At 36.3% G+C, this 8,060-nt stretch overlaps 1 long non-coding RNA gene across 3 annotated transcripts; it reads left to right on the top strand.

The window, feature by feature from the left end:
- Window positions 1–1,279: 1,279 nt before the first annotated feature.
- LOC130468954 (uncharacterized) lies at window positions 1,280–5,187 on the top strand. Of its 3 annotated transcripts, XR_008929326.1 has the most exons (7): window positions 1,280–1,834; window positions 1,937–1,949; window positions 2,616–2,872; window positions 3,392–3,555; window positions 4,204–4,270; window positions 4,354–4,505; window positions 4,977–5,187. It is a non-coding gene; the product is annotated as an uncharacterized lncRNA (long non-coding RNA). The 3 variants fall into 3 exon arrangements; XR_008929325.1 differs by having other exon boundaries at window positions 3,392–4,270; XR_008929327.1 differs by lacking the exon at window positions 3,392–3,555.
- The last annotated feature ends 2,873 nt before the right edge of the window (window positions 5,188–8,060 follow it).

Consider the following 8,060-nt stretch of genomic DNA (forward strand, 5'->3'; position numbering starts at 1 on the left):
GACCTTATCAACGACAGATTGGGAATCACTACAAACGAGTCCCTCAAGGACACATTATATCAAATCATCTAGTTTGTATGGATCACCAAGAACCACCAATTGATCTGCACAAATTCGAATGGCATCCATCACTACTACAAAAACCAAGGTTTTTGGACGCTGGGAGCTCGACGCTAGACTATGAGCGTTGTTGGAAAAATTTAGTTTCCGCTTATTGACGACGCTTTTTGTCGTCCAGTATACTCTAGACAGCATTAAGCGTCGCGTAAACACGTGCAATCCACGTGATTTTGGCTAATTAGCTACTCTGTACTCCGCAACTTCATCTTCACCTATTTCTTTGCCCGCAATTTCACTTTTTCTGGAAAAGAAAAAACCGGCCACCTCATTGAATTTCCCCCACCCACCGCCTCTCATCTCCTGCTTAACAATCTCAGATCTACTCTCCTCCCATTGAAATTATAAGCTCTTTCACGTAGCTTCCTCAATTGTCTTCTCATGGGCTTGTACTATTTCTTTGTCTAACCTCTCCAAAAATTTTAAAATTTCATTCTCTAAACTTGTAGATCTTGTTCGGCGTGTCAATGGTTTATCATCTTCTACCTTGTCGGCCTTGTGAAAGGTAACATAATTTTCTGTTTCGTTTCTTTTTTTAACTTTCGTTTTGTATTGAAATCTGAATTTCTAGGTTTTTTAGGTATTTGTTTGGAGTTTAATCATATAGTTTGATTTCGTTCTTCTCATATAACTGGTCTAGAAGCGAGTAATTTTGTGTCCACTCTTTAAATTGGGTTTTATTTGTCTACGTTGAGTAGAAATTTGGGATTCTAGCCGTAATTTGTGTTAGTTTTTTTATCGTTTCTGAGTGGTGTTGAAGTGTTTGTTCTTTTCAGCTTGGTATTATGTCATGACTGAAATGTAAAGTGTGTTGGATTTCAGCTGGGTATTCTCTCTTGTAGTTGATTTGATGTTGCAAGTAATGATTATGGTGTTAATTTGCGATATAATTAGTTTCCTCTCTCAATGTCCAACTTTTGCACTAATAGCAATCTTGGTTATTATTGTTAATTTTGTATTCAATTAATTTTACTGTAGACTTAATTCATTCAATTTATGTCTACATCTTACAATGTGTTTTTATTGGAGCCATATGTTTTATTATGATAATCGATGCTTGTTTCTTTTTTCTTTTATAGTTAAGCTAATGACTGATTTGTGGTTGGGAGTCCTCCTTTTGCCTTATAATATGTGTTTTCTAGTGTGTAAAGGCTTAATGACTCTGTTTGTTCCCCTGCTTCTGTACAAGCTAGGAAGTGTCCTTCTAATTGAATTCTCTTTGTACATAGATTGTTCAGAAAAGAAGGATTAATAACTAGTTAGAACATGTGTAATTATAATGCATCTAGTATTTCATACGAATTAAGCTGTTAACAGTTGTTTTTCTTTTCAGATAAACCCCTTCACTCTTAAAGGTTTTTTTACTGAAACTACAATATGTTGCAATAATAGTGCCTTATAGAATTATTCTAAATCATCTTTGTTTCTTTATCCACATGCCATATGGTATTGTAGTCGCGATTGTTTGCATGAGGTAGTCAGGCAGAGCTAGGTTATATGAGTTTATATGGATACTCTCTATACTTGTGTATATGTATGTAGTTTTGGTCAAAATAGGTGCCTTAATTGATAGTTTTCACATGTCTTGTGTAGTAGGGTAGCTGATGTTCATCGCACTTTACTATATGGTGGTATCTTTTTGTATCCTGATGTTAGAAGAGCACCAACGGAAAACTATCAGATGTCTTGCACTTCTGAAGGGTACCATGATCCAAATGTATTTCTCATAACTTGTATGCAAGAAATGTTTAGAGAAGATTTTAGTACATCTTTGTTTTTATGTAACTGCAATAATTTGGATTTCAATTTTCTTGTGCAGATCCCAATGAAGGGTAAGATCCATTTAGTGAATGAAGGAAATACAAAGAATTGGGAATGGCCCAACAACAATGTTTGTAGATCTTTGTTTAACTTACGCTGTTCTTAATTTGATGCTGGTCTAATTGACTTCCATTGATTCTTGTGGAAATCACGGGCAAGGAATCGCCTGCAATAATACAGTAACACCCGTGTGATTTCTGTGTAAGTCATATATGCAATTACATCTAGATTATAGCCATAAACATCTTATTCTGAAAGTTGTCTCAGAACATCATCAAGGATTGGACTGGATATCTAGCAGTTATCTGAACTACAAACTCTCTATGTTTTTTAACATGCTCTTTTACTCTGTTTTTTCTAAGTTGTTGAAATACAACCAAAAACTGCCGACATCTTACTCTTTTTTGGACTTCTATATCTTTGGAAAATTGTCACGTATACATGCTATACTGCTTAGCTCCTTTATGTTCTTTGTATATGACTTATTATCATTACTGTATTTTTATTTAGCACTGCTTTCAGTCATTTGATCACGTGACATTTGGTATTTTATCAACTTGTGTTCTATATTTTCCATTGTTTCTGAAAATTATAAGCTTTCTCTTTTTGTTTCATATGATTTTTGACCTTCTATTTATACCATAATGATTCGTTTTTTTTAATTTCTTTATATGTAGGAACCTTACTGGGTCTCTTCCTGAAGAAATTGGGAAATTAATAAAGCTCATAAACCTGCAAAAAGTGTGAATTTACAAAAATATATGTTACTTGAAATTTAAATATCTTGACAATAAGTATTTCTGTTGCACTGTAGGATCCTGGTTAGCTGCAATTTCATTGGCGAAATTCCAGACAGCATATGATCCCTCTAAATCATCTGCAAGTTTCGGTTTTTCTTTGCTCGTAGCACGCTTGCTGGTATATATGAGCAGAGGTATACGTCCCCCTTCCCAATTGATTTATAATTTCATTCTTTGATTTTATGAAAAGTAGATAATTTCTACTAGCATATGCCATGAATGTTTCCAGAAGCTTGACGTTGTCATTTTCTCACATGTACTCAAGTCTATTATATTTGGTCTCTCTAGATCGACTTAAAGACCCATTTGGGCTTAAATACCCAATTTACTTTTTTCAATGTCTGTAATTATTTGTCCCCATTGTTTACTGTTAAGATCCGAAAAATTATTTTGTGGGATTATAATTTGTAATTGTTTGATGGGGTTTTTTTCTAATGGCTCTAATTGCTTTTTGGGGTTTTCATACGCCTTAAATTTGAGGGAAATTATCCTGATTTGTTATTTTTTTTTCCACTTAACTGCTTATTTTACTCAATTATTGAGGTTATATTATATATCTAGTGGTTCATGATATATGTATCCGATTATCCTCTTATTTTATAACTTGTTGAACTCAATTAGTATGAACCCTAAAGTGTGTTGATGGTATGTAGTCTACAGAATGTGTTAGCTAAAGGATGAATGTCCAAAAGGAGGTAGGTGAGTCATGTAGGTGAGTCATGTAGGAAGATGGGACAAATCATGAGTTCACTACTGAAGAGTATGAGAAGTTATTGGTCAATATACAAAGCTCTCTATAGAGTTGATATCAGTGTCGGTGAGGGTTTTTTCATCACTTGTTCTTTTGAATTATGATTTATTTACTCCTTTTATGTGTATGTTGCTTCGTGTGAATTTTTGTGTATCCATACTTCCTATAGACTCTCTTATGCTCATGAGTTTTATGTACGTATCAATCTTTTGTTGTTGATAATTAATTCACAAGCTCACGCTTCCTACTGATTTGTGACCTTTAATTGCTCTGTGAATAGTGTTTCAGTGTTGTGTATTATGCAGGCTCGATCTTATTAGCAATTGATTCTTAAAAAGTGCTAATTGAAGAATTCATTCTTTTAATACTTCATAAAATATAGACTATTTAGCTTTTGCCAGTAGTGAGGTTTGGATACTAATAAACAATGTTTTGTTCTTTCTTTTCATAATCCGTTTATATTCTGGTCGTACTGTTAGGTGATGGCTAGCAAAACAAGATAAGACATTTTTACAGAATTTTTTTATTGGTAGATGATTATTTTAAATAAAACCATAAGAATTATGTGCCTACAATTTTGTTCTTACACTTGTGACACTACCTTGCGTAATATTCAAGTAATCCCATCTATCAATATAATAAACCTTATGTTTTCATCTGATTTAGATTTAAATATTCTAGTTTAATTTTTTAATTTGCAAATATTGTTATTAGGATTAGGTTATGGTTCTTGGCTTCATCTTGGAGTTACCTAATGCAGTTCTTCTACAGCTTTGTAAAGGTTTGTCAGCTCCCTTATTCACATCTTCTATGCGAAAATGAAATTTGCAACCAGAACTGATCTTGCTGAACCCTTCCTTACAGACAACATCACGGTAAGAGGGCTCATTGTTCCTGAAGCTTGGCCTTGGAACAATGCATAACCCTTGTGTAACCCTTCAGTGCAGACAACATGCAGACAACATCACGGTAAGAGAGCTCATTGTTCCTGAAGTTCGGCCTTAGAGTATCTTGGGGTAGGTATAAATTGACATTAGTGTTTGTCTCTTGATTGTTTGCATCATTGCATAGATATTTAGCTTGTGATTTAACTCACAATCCTGCACATTGTTCCATTTATTTCTCATCTTGACTAAGTTCATAACTATTTCTTCTCCTTAAGCCTGTCAATGCTTGCTCCAACTTGCCCGTAATCTAACGGGAGAAGTGTATTCATACTCTCTCCCCACACCCCCCCCTCTCTCTCTTCCTCCTCCCCCCTCTCTCTCTCTCTCCATTTTTGGTATGGAGAATATATAATTCTTAATGTATTTTGCTTTGGCCTTGTTAAGAACTTCCATATCGTTGAAAGCTAGTATAAAAGCTTGGTGCACTAAATGTCGTTGAAATTTGGGTGCATATCATCGTTTCATTCTTTACAGTGAACTTTTCTTAATTTATTTTTACACTATGGGAAAAACTAACTTATCTTTTTATAATTTTTTGAGGTCCGTGATGCATTTGAAGATTCTGGTGGTGGAAGAAAGGAATCAAGGGATGATGCATAGCTATTTCTACTATGAAGCTCATACTCTTGAACTTAATTGCTTCTACTGGCCTTTGTTTTCAAGATGAAATTTTAGATTAATAGGTTTTTGTATTACTTAATTTTATACTTGTAAGTTAATTTTATTGTTAATTGAAGACCAATTATTCATAATTCAGGTTTCATTGATCGATCTTGTGTTGCACTTTAACTTCAAATTTAAAATAGCGATGAATAATGTTTTATCATGTATATTATATATATATGCGATATAGGAATAGGTAGAATAAAAAGAGCTTATATGTGATACAGGAATAGGTAGAATAAGAAGAGCTTATATGCGATACAGGAATAGGTGGAAAAAATAGCTTATACAAATAAATTTGGACGTTTTTTGGAGTCGTGTTATCACCCTCATTTAGAATTTAAAATCTCGCCAACACAATTTTCTGGACGATATAAGCGTCGTCAACATAAATTTCTCGACGCAAGCAGGCGTCGCAAGCATTAAATAGGTAAATGTTGGAATAAGCGGGAAACATCTTGTCGACACAAAAAATCAAACTCTTGACGCATAAAGGCGTCGAGGCTGTCGACGCTGAACAAAGTATGTGGTCGCCAAAGAGCGTCTTCATTTGCGACGCCTAAAAGCGTCGAGAGTATTCTCGACTCTCATTTTCTCGACGCCTCAGAAAAGCGTCGAGAGATAATTTCTCGACGCAATTCTTCGTCAAAAAATGGTCCAAAATGCGTCGATAAAAGGCGGGATTTGTAGTAGTGCATGTATTCAGTAATACTCTGCTTACCTTTGGTAATGGCTTTGAGATTAGCTTTTACAAGTTTAGAATAGACTCGTGTGTGACGAGCAAATGTGTGTGCCAAGATATCCCAAGCTTCCTTGGCGGTAGTGGCTCGAGAGACTAGAGGCACAATGTTTGACTCAAGGGTGCTAAGCAATGCACCGTATAGTAGTCTGTCTTGTTAGGTTATGATACATATGACAATTCATAAATCATGCGGAAAAACCATAAAGCCAGGAAAACATATTATTTACACATAATCATTTAGCATAGTTTAGATGCATACTCTTTGTTGCGTGCCTTCCCTAGCTGCGCCCGAACCGAACAAGAACAAGTCTTTAGGACTCCAAGTGTCGTCCCTCCGTAGATAGTCCACAGCACGTCAGGATCTGCCTTAAGATTGACCAACTAGAATCGCCCTTAAGGTTCTACTTATTTTCGGCTAAATGGGCAAGAGTTATGGCTGATTTTTCTGCTTAAAAATCCTAGCTTTGAATACTTGAAAACTTATGTATAAATAATGACCCTAGGCCCTTATTTATAGAGGTATGGAAAAGGAATTGGAATCCTATTAGGATACTAATTTATTTAATTAGAATCCTGCTAGGACTCTATTTAAATAAACTTTATCTAATAGGTTTAGGATTTAATCTTTTATCGAATCCCGATAGCTTTAGGATTCGCACACGAGCGTCGCACGAGCACCGTACACCCGCGCAGGCCTTGCGGCCCACGCTGAGCGCACAGCGCTCGGCCCATGCTATTGTCCGCGCGCGCCCATGGCTTCGGCTGGGCCTGGCTTGCGCTGGGCCTGGTCGAGGCTTTGGCGTGTGTTGGTGATGCGTGTGGCTTGCTGGGCGATGGCCTGGCTTCGTGCTGGGCCTTCGTCTAGCGAGCCTCGTCCGATGCTAATTCGTAGGATACGCTTTCGATTAAATTCCCGATTCCGGAATTTATTTCCTATACGAACAATATTTAATATTTCCGATTCCGATGATATTTCCGTTTCTGACAATATTTCCGTTTCCGGCAATATTTCCGATTCTGGCAATATTTCCATTTCCGATAATATTTTCCGATACGTACCATGTTTCCGTTTCCGGCAACATCTACGACTTGGATAATATTTATATTTCCGATACGATCCATATTTCCGTTTCCGGCAATATCATCGTTTCCGGAGTATTCATTTCTTGCCTGTGACGATCTCAGCTCCCACTGAAACCAAGATCCTTCGATTCCGAATATCCATAGATGGAGTATTTAATGCCATTAAATACTTGATCCGTTTACGTACTATTTGTGTGACCCTACGGGTTCAGTCAAGAGTAAGCTGTGGATTAATATCATTAATTCCACTTGAACTGAAGCGGCCTCTAGCTAGGCATTCAGCTCACTTGATCTCACTGAATTATTAACTTGTTAATTAATACTGAACCGCATTTATTAGACTTAACATAGAATGCATACTTGGACCAAGGGCATTATTTCCTTCAGTCTCTCACTTGTCCTTAGGGACAAGTGTGCATTTCCTAATTCCTTTGTCGCTCGATGCTTGCTCTTGAACATAAGGTAAGAGTTGTCATCCTTATTATGTCCAGAGGTGTTCCTCGGTTTCAGAGTTCAACTGATCAAATAAACAGATAATCATAGCCTATGATTCATCCGAGCACGGCCATGCATTTCACAGTTTCTAGCTCTCCGAGTGGCCTTGTACAACTTTTAAGCATCTCATCCCGATTTATGGGAGGACAATCCCAATCTTGCGATCTTGAGATTAGACTTCGTTTGATAGGTGATTACCTGAGCGTTGCCTTTATAGCCTCCTTTTACGGTGCGACGGTTGGTCAACGTCAAAGCAACCAGTTCTCAAACAAGTAATCTCAAATCACTCAGGTATTGAGGATTTAGTGTCTAATAATTTTAATGAAATTTACTTATGACAGATTTTCATCTCTTACAGTAAAGTTTCATAGGTCTTGTCCGATACTAGTCTTCCCAAAGTAAGTATCTATGCAAATGATTATGACATTGCCATGTCCACATAGTTCAAGAAACAGAACTACTAGTCATCTTGCATTCTAATCGTCTAACGTTTTCTATGCGTCAAATTTTATAGAAAACTCCGACTAGGGACCATTTTCAACCTTTGACATTCAAGTTCACTTGATAGAAATTTCTTAATCACAGGACTGGTCCTGACAGTCTATCTTGAATATATTGTCAAATTGAAGGGACTCATCATT

This window comes from Spinacia oleracea, chromosome 3 (assembly GCF_020520425.1).
Source record: "Spinacia oleracea cultivar Varoflay chromosome 3, BTI_SOV_V1, whole genome shotgun sequence".
Taxonomy (NCBI): Eukaryota; Viridiplantae; Streptophyta; class Magnoliopsida; order Caryophyllales; family Amaranthaceae; genus Spinacia; species Spinacia oleracea.